Here is a 9,409-nt window from a genome sequence, read left to right on the forward strand (position 1 = left end):
TCCCTCCTCTCCTTCCCCCTGCTCTCCTCCCCACCACCCCCTCCCTGTGCCTCTCAAAACCACCATAATAGCAGCTTGTTTGGCACTTCAGTTGGTCTCAATGAGAAAATTCCCCTCTCTCCCTCTTCTTGCCTTCGTTATTTCCAAACCCTGCAATAGCTCCTTTGCTCAGGGCTGCGGGAAGTGCCCATTTTTCAACATTTTCCTTTGGCTTATGTTTGTCATCCTCTGAATTACCGCACCGGGGAGTCCAGTCAGCCCGACACCGGGCCCTGCTATTCACGCCTCTCCTGCTCCTTGAGATCATGTAGGCAGAAATTAGTTATTTATTTCGAGCACCACTGCAAGGCACTTCCCCACACAAGTGTTTGTTTTGATCTCCCGCTGGAAAAGGAGGCACCACGGGGAGTGCTGGTGCGGTGGCAGCGCTGGGTCTGGTGGGAGACTCGGTGAGGGTAGGGCAGGGAGTGGGAAGAGCCAGAGACTCCCGGAGCTGATGCTCTCTGAAGGTCCTGAGAGCTTCCAGGTGATCTTGTCCCATCAGGAAACCTGGTTGTCCGTAGTCTTACCTCTAGGTCAGATCTGAGACTGCCTGGAGCCAGGGGGAACGTCCTACCCCAAGGTGGCCATGACTGTAGCAGGCAGTGGTACCCAGGTGTCTCTGCCAAATGCTGGAAGATTGGGCAGATTTGTTGGCTGGGGGAAGAAACCCTGTCCAGCACCATTCCCAGCCCCATTAACCAACTGGTGTCCTGCCCACCCCACTTTGCAGAGCAAGGCCAGCCCTGCACGGGCAGCTCAGAAAATTCAGCAGCTCAGATATAGTCCAAGTCATGGGAGATGAGAAGGACACTGCCTGTCCTTGGAGGTTGTGATCCACCTCCCCCTTCCCTGTGCCGAGGTCAGGAGCCAGCAAGTCCCACGGCAGAGCCCAGTAGCGCCATTGCAGACCAGGCTGGCATCACTGTGGCTCCATAGCCAAGGTGCTGCCAGCATTCCAGAGCCCTTCTCCTTGCGGAGATGCCACAGGCAGGCACAGGCAGCACTGGCACTGGAAGGCTTCAGGGAAAGGGCCCAGCGAGCTGCAGCTTTAAAGAAAGAAGAGGAGCAGCAGGAGGAAGAAAATGCAAAATTGGCCCAGTGGGTAGACCTGCTATTTAAGTGCAGTTGAGAAAGGAGCAGGAGGAATTACAGGAGAAATGATAGTGCCCTGACAGCTGCCATTTCCCACCGCCAGTCTCCCCTAATGGAGTCCTAATGTAGTGGTGGGCTCTTCGCTGACAGCCCAGCCTGAAACAGGGCTCGTCTTTGTGCTGGTGACAGATGGGACAGTCCGGCAACAAACCTGTAATCCTCTGATTTCTGCCGGCACTGGCTCAGCTTAACCCCTTCTTCCCCTGGCACCCACTCACTGCCCAGGTGTGTGGCTGGTGTGGGGTCCGACCTACCCATGGCATCCCCCGTCATCCCACAGCAGTGTCCAGATCTGGCAGCTACACAGGGCACTGGGAGTGGCAGGAGCTGCCTGCAGCTCCCTCTGAATCACTTGGCTGCTGCTGTCTGGGGCAGCGTGGCAGAGGGGTCCAGCCCGGTCACTGAGCCTGAGCAGGCAGCAGCACGGCCCCTGTGGCTCTCTGGGCCCCTGCTCTGCCCCTGTGACAATGAACTGGGCAGGTGAGTGTGGGCAGGTGAGTGCAAGCAGGTGTGCTTGGCAGCACGGTGCCTGCCAGGAGGGCTCTGGGCTGCCTGCCCAGCACAGCGCCCGCCGAGAGCCTCCCGCTACCACTGGCTGCCAGTTCTGGCACTAAACCTCCTTGCCTGCCTCAAATTAGCCCCAAACCAGGGTGTGATTAGGCAGTTTTAAGCTAAAAGGTGTGACAGTTCCCCCCCGCCCCCAGACCAGGCTGCAGAGACTACACAAAGCTCCAGTCCTCTTCCCCACGATGCTGGGGGTGGCAGCAGGAAAAGCTGATGGAGTTGTTGTGCAGAAAAATAAAACACAGCTTCTCCATGCACCTGGGGGGGAAAGGCTGGGTGTGCTGGGGGACACTCTGAGCAGAAGGGTGAGCAGAGGGATGTTCTTGCCCCTGGGATGCAGAGGGGGGAGATTACCCACTTTTTGATCTCCTCTCCCACACCCCAAAGGGCCCAACGCACTCCTGGTGTGGGATTTTTGGATGCTTCTCCAGTAGGCAAAGGTCCAAGCCTCCTTCACAGCATAAAGCATCTCTCACTTGCATGCTATCTGCCCTCCACAGGCATCTGAGTCTCCATCCCTTCTCATGAAACCCACTAGCATCCTTCTAAGCTGCAAGGGAACTCTCTACCCTTGGCAAGGGGCAGCCAGCCCTTCCCAGCCTTCAGACACAGAGCCAGCACCCCAGGATCACAGCCACCGAGCCTGCTGGGGTGCCAGTACACACTTCATTCCCACCCTGAGCTCCCATCCCAAGGCAGCTGCCTGCCCGCTTGCTTGCCTGGCTGCTTCCCTTCCTCAGAAGGAATTAGCAGGTAGGGCAGAGAGCTCCGGGCAGCTCTGCTGAGTCCATCTGCTCATCCTTCCTGCTGCAAAGTGGGGCCTGAGCAGATAGATCCCCACTCCTGGCTCTGCGAGCATCCTCTCCGGCCAATCCAGACCTACCCAAGGCCACGGCGAATAGAAACATCCTCATCCCACATCCCTGCCCCACCACACCCTGGAGAGCAGCTGAGACCCCCCTGGGGCTGATCCTGGTGGATGGGGAGGGTTCCCATCACCCCCTGGTCGCTGGGGAGCCGTGGCAGCGTTAGACCCTCCTCGGCAGGAAAGCGCAATGCGGCGCGCGCGGGTCCTCGGCACAATTAGCCAACAAGTGGCTGTTTTGTGAGGGATTGTTGCTGATGTGTTTTAAGTGGCTTTCTGAGTGGAAAATGTGAGGCGCTGGAGAGGCCGGCGGACAAAGAGGGGGATGCATTAGGTTTTATTGGTCTGCCTCGCACACATCTGACATCACTCCACGGAGCAAGTTCTGCCTGGCTTTAGGGAAAATGAAAAATAAAGCAAGAAAAAGGGGCCGAGGGTACAGGGGAGGGGGGGTGGGGGGGAGCGGCAGCGATTCAAGCAGGCAAGTGGGGGCTTAATAGCAGGAGACACTGGAGCAAACTGTGTCAACCAGATGGGACCCGGGTGCCGCGGGAGGAGAGGGGAATTAGCCAACCCGCGCTTTGTTCCCGCAGAAAGCGCGGCCCTCTCCCCCCAGGAGCTGCCTACGTGTGATATAATACAGCCCCTTTCAGCCGCTAAGCTGGCCAAGGACAAAAGTCACCGATAAATAGCGAGAGGGCGAGGCTGAAAGCAAAGGCAGAGTTGCCAAGAGCCCCAGCTTTCTCCTCGGGCTGCCCATGCTGACGGGCATCTGCCCTGGCCGCTGGGGCATGGCCCTGCAGGCACGGTGTTGGAGGGGCTGGGCGTGATGCTGTGGGACAGGAGGGGGTTTTTTGGAGTCATGGTACCTTCAGCAGGGGTGATGCAGCCTGTGTGGTGGCGTTGGAGGTTTTTCCACATGTTCCTTTCCTTGATTCCCTTAGCCAAGCCATGAAAGCAAGAGCCCTCGTGCCTCGGGCATCCCTCAGCGTGTGTTGAGAAGGGCTGGAGACTGCTGTCCCAGAGCAGTCTCTCACTGCTTGGGCTTATTAAGTTACTGTTCATTCTTTACTGTTTTTTTCCAGGCTCCTACGAAAACACACCCTGCACCAAATAAAACAGTTCAGAATCCCTCACCCAGGCCCAAATGCTGGGAGTGAGAAGCAAGCCCCACCAAAGCAGCCCCATGCCTGTTGCTGGATGGGGAAGGCTTGAAGGTTGAAGCCATCCCAGCTCCTCAGGCGTTGAACCCAAAAATATCCTGGTCACTGCGCCCCAGTGCAGAGCTTGAGACTCACACGCTGCAAGGAGGAGAGTCAAGACACCCTCATTCCGAGTTGGCACCACCGATTTGGGATCTCCCTCCCCTCCCAACCCCTGGCAAGGACACAGCCTGGCCAAGCACTAAACCAGCCATGGGGCTGTGCAAACAGGCAGGACCTCCTATCCTTTAATTCCCTGGAGGGATCTTCATTGCTTCAGCAGAAATATCGATCCAGATAAACCAGGGAGGGACACCAGGTGCCCCAGGGAGGGTCAGGGGATCAGCGGCTCAGCTGGCCGCCCACTGCCCTGCGCCCACAGGGTCTGGCTGTGCAGGATCACGACGAGCAAGGGGAGCACTGAGGGCCTTGGGAAGCCCCTTACGCCACCGAGGGGGCCAGGGCCAAAGTGCTTTAGCCAAGGGGAGGTAAAACAAATCGATGAGGGGCCGCCGTGACACGCTGACCCGGCGCTGAGCCACGGCTTTAACGCGTGACAGTAAATCTGGGCGGGGGGCTCGGAGGCAGATGGTTGGAGGGGGGAGGCAAGACAGGGTTCTTACTGGTGGCACAAGGGAAGGGCAAGAGCTCCCAGACTGAGCAGAGGCTGGAAGAGCCACCGAGGAAGGACAAGGAGTTGGCAGAGGGGAGCTTCGACACTGACACGGGGATGGGTGATGCCTCTGTCACGACCAGGATGCCCCTCATAGACAAGGGTCACTCCCAAGTGGTCCCTTCCTGCTGCTGCATGTGCCTTGGTCTGGCCCAGAGAGCTGTGGGGTGCCAGAGCAGAGACACCCCAAGGCTTTCTCTAACAGATTTCCATCCAGCTGAGGGAAAGCACTCCCTCTGAATGGCAGTCTCAGTTTCCAGCCCTCAACTCCTCTCTCCCACCTCCCATCTCGCCCCCCGCCAAAGCCAGAGGAGAGGGCAGGAAGGCACCAACAGATGTGTATCTGGTTACCTGCGGCCAACAAAACCTACCTGTCCCTTCCCAGCCACTTCCCCTGCCCCCTCTCCAGGGGGGACAGACCAGAAGGACCCCCCTGGCCCTCCCTGAGCATCGCTAGGTCACCGCCCACCGTGCTCGAGTGACCAGATGGACGGTGGGCTCACACCGCAGCCTCCTCTGTGGGTCCCTTGTCCCCCCCCTGAGCCGGCTGAGCTTTGACGCTCTGTCCCCCCGGGGCAGCCTTTGTCAGGGGCGTGCAGAAGGGCCCCTGTGTCCCTCTGATCCCCGCCGGCCCCACGGCAGCACATCCCCGGCCGGAGCATAAAGCTGGCTTTCAGGGACCCGGCGTTGGGAAACTCCCGGGGAAGAAGCAAGGGAGCTTCTTGTTAAACGGGGAGACAAAGCCACCTTGTTAAGGGGTTTACAAAGGCGACCATCTCCCCCCACCCCTTGCCTGGGAAGCTCAGGACCGGCGACTCCCAACCTCACCGGGTTGGGCGGGGGGGATGGCTTTCCCTTTGGAAAGATTGGGAACATTTAATAACCGTGCTGTGCTGCGGCCCTGTGACCCGTGTGCAGGGCCCAGGGCACCTTCCCCGCTCCCAGGAACTGCTTGGAGCCACATCTCCAGAGGAAAACGGGAACCAGGAGCTCATTATGGGGAATCCCATGGTTTTCCTGTGGGTGCACCACTGCTGCCAGTGTCCCTGCTGAGGGGACCACGTCCTTGGTGCCCAGGCCCAGGGACCACCACCTGCACAAAATGACATGATATTGGGTAGCAAAAGAGAAGTTTCTGCTCCTCCCACACCCCCCACAGGTGGGAGATGGGACCCTAAGAAGGGATGTAAGGGGGACAGAGTCCCACAGGGCACAACCACACAAAAGACCTCCTTGCTGCCTTCTTGCAAAACATCATTCCTTTTCCTTGCATGGACTCAGTGATCCATTTCTTTACCCAACAAAATAAAGTTAAAGCAAAAACCCAGCAGCCCCACAGCTGCTTTGCCCCTCTGGGAATTTTCTTTTCCAGGAAAAGTCCCTGCCCCAAACAAGGTTAGCACAATCTTTGGCTTGACTCTTGTGCAATCTGATGGTGACTCAGCCTCTGATGGGCCCCTCCAGGTCCCTGGGCCCCTCATTTTCCAGCCCACATCTGGGGGCTGCACACACCTTGGCCATGTCTGAGCCCCAAACCTGTGCATTGCTCTGAGTTGTTCTTGACAACTCACATTAAAATCCACGTGCATATTAAACCTTAAACAAGGCAATTACATCTACCTCCACCTCCAGATAAACAGGAACATTGATTTTGCCATAGGGATGCAGCAGCCAAAGCTGGCTGGTCAGCTTAAAAAACCAGGACCACCTGGGCCCAGAGCCCATCTGGGTGTGACAGACAGCTGGGCAGGGGAATGGGAGACCTGGCTCTGCCAGCAATCCCTAGGGATGGGCAAAACAGGACAAGTTCCAGGTGGGGAGCCCCACCAGGCAGCAGAAGCATTGCCAAAGGAGCCAAATTAACAGCAAGGAGCTGTCACCCCTGCTTTTCCCTGGGGCTTGTGCCTTCTTCCCACCCACGCTTGCAGGTGGCACTTTGGGGGTCCATAACCCTCCTGGCATCATCCCCACTTCCTCCTCCTCCTCCCCTCCCTGGGGAAATGCCACCTCTGGAGGACACATCACCTCCTCTAGGCCAGCAAACATGAGCTGATGTGGCCACCTGTGCTGTGTGGTGCCACCTGGGGTGCCAGCCCTGCACTGGGAACCCTTGGACATGGCTCTATACCCTGCAGGGCCAGGCTGGAGGCAACTCTCCCTCACTGGGACAGCAATAAATGGGACTGCTGCAGCTTTAAAGGAGCCTGTGTGCTCCTGGGCTGGCTGCAGGGCTGGTGGCAGCGGGGAGAGCCGGAGGACACCTGCGGAGATCCTGTACAGCTGGGGAAGATTAGCCTTTTCCACTAGACAAGACCCATTACCATGTTCCAATATACCATCACTTCCGCTAGGAGAGCCTGCAGATGAGATATCGATTGCGGTGACCCCGGACAAGCCCTTCCCCAGAGCCTGGGAGGGTGGCAGAGCAGCCCCAAGGCATGGCCTGCAGTGCAAAGAGGGGGTGCAGCTTCCCAAGGGCATCCTCAGGCACCTCCAGGATGCCTGGAGCTGGGATGAGGGCATGGGGGAACATGCAGAAGGGCTTCAAAGTGCAACAGCGACCCAAGTCTCTTCCCAGGGTCCCTCCAGGCTCTTCCCAGGGCAGCTCTGCCCCAGGAATGGGGAGCCCCCAGCCCATGTTCACTGCCCTTACAGCTGGGTGGGTGTTGCAGAAACAAGCCTGTCACTGTGAAAGCCCAAAATGCCTCCGCTGGGGAGGTCCAGGTGGTTCAGGAGCTGCTCACGCTCTGCCCATCGCCCACTGCTTTTCCCTCCCGGCAGCTCCAGCCCCTGGAATACCTTCCTGAGACACACCAGGGGTGGGTGGAAGGACTGTGGGAAACTGCAAAGGGGGCAGTGAGAAACCACCAAATCATGGGAACTGGAAGGGTTGATAGCAATTAAGGCAGTAAAGTAATTAAACATGTGTTGTGCGGCTCAGAGCACCCCATCACTGCAGTCCCTGGTGCTGCACCAAGGGGAAGGGCAGGCACTTGGTGGGTCTCATCTATCCTGTGACTCCGTGATTTCTGGGACGATTTTTCCTTCTGCAAGACTCACACTGGGTTGGACTTGGCTTTTTGAACACACTGAGCTCTGCCTTACCCATACGATCCGTTCGCAGCCCCGTTGGAAGCAGCGCTGGAAACCAACACATGCTGCTCCTCCAAGGCTAAACAGTCACAGCCACCACTGCCCCAGAGAGCATCCCTGTGCTTCCTGAGGAGCTGCAGCTGCCGTGGCACACAACATCCTCTACCCTCAGTCAAAAACTTCACTGGACACCCCAGCTGGTGCAGCAAGAACACCCTCGGATCTGGGCTCCAAAGGATCGTGGCACTGGAATACTGGAGGATATTCAAGTTAAATGGCACTGGAATATTGGAGGATATTCAAGTTAAATGGCTTTTTCCAGCTGATGATTTAAGCACCCAGGGGAGAGGTGGCCCAGCTGAGCTCTCCCAAAGAACAACCAGCATTTCTCAAGCTTTGGGGCACAAGAAACTTCTGCTGAAATACTTTTGTTGTTGCCATTTTGTTTGGGGGTTTTTTTCCCCTCCCAAAAAACTATCAGCTCCTTATTGCACTGAATTCTTTCAAACTCCAGTTTTCCAGCGGAGAACTCTGCCATGGCCAAGAATGGGTTCAGGAGGGAATGCTCACAGCTCACTGGGCTACATGTTGTCCCACAGGCCAGCACAGCATCTGTCCCTGGCATGCAGGACAGAAGCTGCTCTGTTCCCATCGTTTTGTGGATGATGCCACCAGGAGATGGCTCCTGATGAGGTTCCAAGCCCTTTTCCCCACCTGGGAGAGGGCTGCTGTGGGTGGAATAGGGTTGGTTCAACACTGGGGTGGCTGGTCAGCACAACCCACAGGACCCTCACGTGCACCTGCACCTTCAGCATGGACTTGCTGCTGAAAGCAAGGGGGTGCAGGGAATGGGGCGCCCCTGCACAGCATCCCCCCTTCCCTGCAGCCCACAGGGGTTGGACAGGCTCCACCAGCCCAGAAAACCATTTCTCTCCCCTCTCCTGACAGCCCTCTGCTGCTTTCTCCTCCCAAGATGGTCGCTGCCAGTAATAGCAGGGAAAGTCACATCCAAGCTGGGAAAATAACATGTTATTTTCCCAGCTGTGATGTCAGAGCTTGTCACACACTTGCTGGCTCGGCAGCAGGGAGGGCAGGGCACGCCTGGACGTCCCCAAATGGCCACTGGGCCTGGCTGTCCCCTGGGGGCTGTGAGAAAAGAGCCCCTTTTTGGTGGCAGCTCTGCTTCTGCTCCCCAAATGCACTGGAAAGAAGCACATCCCTGCTGCTGGAATGTGGCTGCCCAGAGCCCCACAGTCATGCCAGGTACTGCAGGACACAGCCTGGTGGGTGCACCGCTCCCAGTCCCAGAGAGCACCTCTGCTCCTATCCTGGGGACACCCACTGTGGGGACATCCCAAACCCACCCCCAGCAGTGTGGAGCAGCAGGACATCCTGGGTGTTTGCATGGGCTAGAAAATCCAGTCCTTTCCTTTCACCATAATTTTGGGTTTCCCTCACGGAGCCATCCCTGTGTCTCAGCCAAATGCTGCATCCTGAGAGTCGGGAATAGAGGGGACCCGCAGCCTCCCAGGCACGGTGGGAGATGAACCCACTGCCCAGCCCGGAGCCAGCATTCCTTTCCTCCTCACCTCTTGCAACACCATCAAAGGATATTTCCCCGTCTTTGCCTTTCCCAGGTCTGCTCTTGGAACTCACTCAAACACAGCCAAAAGGGTCAAAAATCCCCTTAACCCGCCCCTGTCCTCCAGCTCACCCCTCCATCCCAGCACCGTGAGGGGCAACGTCCCCCTCTCCCCACCTTCACCACAAGGTACCACCAACCCCCCCACGTCCTTCGCAGGCACTTAATCCATTACC

This window comes from Empidonax traillii, unplaced genomic scaffold, assembly GCF_003031625.1.
Source record: "Empidonax traillii isolate 1590-97213 ecotype Southwest subspecies unplaced genomic scaffold, ASM303162v1 scaffold34:size3740991, whole genome shotgun sequence".
In the NCBI taxonomy this organism is placed as follows: Eukaryota; Metazoa; Chordata; class Aves; order Passeriformes; family Tyrannidae; genus Empidonax; species Empidonax traillii.